This window comes from Euprymna scolopes, chromosome 41 (assembly GCF_053919585.1).
Source record: "Euprymna scolopes isolate OS-2025 chromosome 41, ASM5391958v1, whole genome shotgun sequence".
In the NCBI taxonomy this organism is placed as follows: domain Eukaryota; kingdom Metazoa; phylum Mollusca; class Cephalopoda; order Sepiida; family Sepiolidae; genus Euprymna; species Euprymna scolopes.
In genome coordinates this window covers 26,595,340-26,597,487 of record NC_136522.1, presented here as the reverse complement: position 1 = coordinate 26,597,487, position 2,148 = coordinate 26,595,340, and positions in this window count along the sequence as shown.

Here is a 2,148-nt window from a genome sequence, read left to right as displayed (position 1 = left end):
TTATTATTGTTATTATTATTATTATCGTTGTTATTTATATTATTACTATTATTATAATTATTATAATTATTATTATTATTATTATTATTATTTATTGTTATTGGTATTATTTGTTATTATTATCATAATTATTATTATTATTATTACTATTATTATTGTCTTTATTATTATTATTATTATTAAATTTAATTATAATTATTACTATTATTATTTTTTATTTAATATTATTTTATCATTGTTTATTTTTATTTATTTATTATTATTAATATTGTTTATTATTAATTTTATTGTTGTTGTTGTTGTTTATTATTTATATTATTATTTTTTATTATTAATGTTATTTTTATCTATCATTATTATCATAAATTATTATAATTATTATTATTTATTATTATTATATTTTTCTAGTGTAAATATTTACTATTACTTATTATATATTATTATTATTATTTATTATTATTATTATTTTCTTACTATTATTTATGATAACTATTATTCTTTATTATTAATTTAATTATTTATTATTATCATAATTATCTATTATTATTGTACTTATTAGCATAATTTATCATTACTATAATAATAATAATTACTATTATACCTATTATTATAGTTCTTATTATATATAATTATTTTTATTGTAATTATTATTTTTATTTATTTTTATCATTGTGATTATTATTTGTTATTATTAGTAGTATTTATTATTATTATTTATCATATTTTATCATTTTTATTATGAATTATTCTATTATCCTTGTCATTGTTATTATTTATTTTTGTTATTGTTTTTCATGTTGTATTATTGTTTGTATTATTATTATTTCTTCTTATTATTATTTATTATTATTTAATATTATTAATACTTATTATTTTTTTTATTATTATTATTATTATTTGTGGTTGTAGTTGTTATTATCATTTTTATTATTATAATTATCGTTCATTATTATTACCGTTATTCTTATGTTTTATTATTATTAAATTTATTATTGGTATTATAATTTTTTTCTTCTTATTATTATTCTTATAATCATTATTATTATTGTTTATTATTATTATTATAATTATTATTACTTATTTTTTAGTTTTATGTATTATTAATTATTTTTATTATTATTTATTATTATTATTACTCAGTATTATTGTTTATTATTAGTATTATTTTTTATTATTATAATTAGTATTATTAATATCATTATAATGTTATTTATTTATTACTATAATTATGCTTAATATTATTTATTATTATTTATTACTATTTAAAATATATAATAATAATAATCAATAACATAAAAATTAAAAATTATTATAAGCAGAAATATAATTAATTATAATAAATAATAATAAAAATAAATAATAATTCATAATAATAAAATATGATCTTAGATAATAATAAATAACATTAAATAATAATAATAATAAATAATAATAAATTATAATAATTATAAAAAATAAACCTTTTAATAAATACTAGCAGGTAAATAAATAATAAATAACAATAATAAACATCAGTATTAGTAAATACAAATAAGATAATAATAATAATAATAATAATAATAATAAAAATAATAAAAATAATAATAAATAGATAAGAATTATAATAAATAATAACAGTAATATTAATATTATTAAATGATAAAAATAAAAACAATTATACAATTATTTATAATAATATCAATAATAATGATGATAATACTTATAAGCAATAATAATAAATAATCAGAGTAATAATAATACTAAATACTAACAATAATAATAATAGTCAATAATAATAACAATAATAAAATATATAATAATAATAAATAATAATAATAATAATCATAAAAATACATAATAATAATAATAAATAAGAATAATAATAATCAATAGTATAAATAAAAATAATAATTAACAATAATAAACACATACTAATAATAATTAATAATAATAAATACAATAAATCACTACTACTACTATTACTACTACTAATAATACTAATACTACTAATATTACTACTACTATAACTACTGCTAAAATAATAACAATAACAATAATATTAATAAATAAATAGATATAAACAATAAATAATAATAAATAATAATATATAATGATAATAATATTCAAAAATAATTATAAATAATAATAATAATAATAATAATAATAATT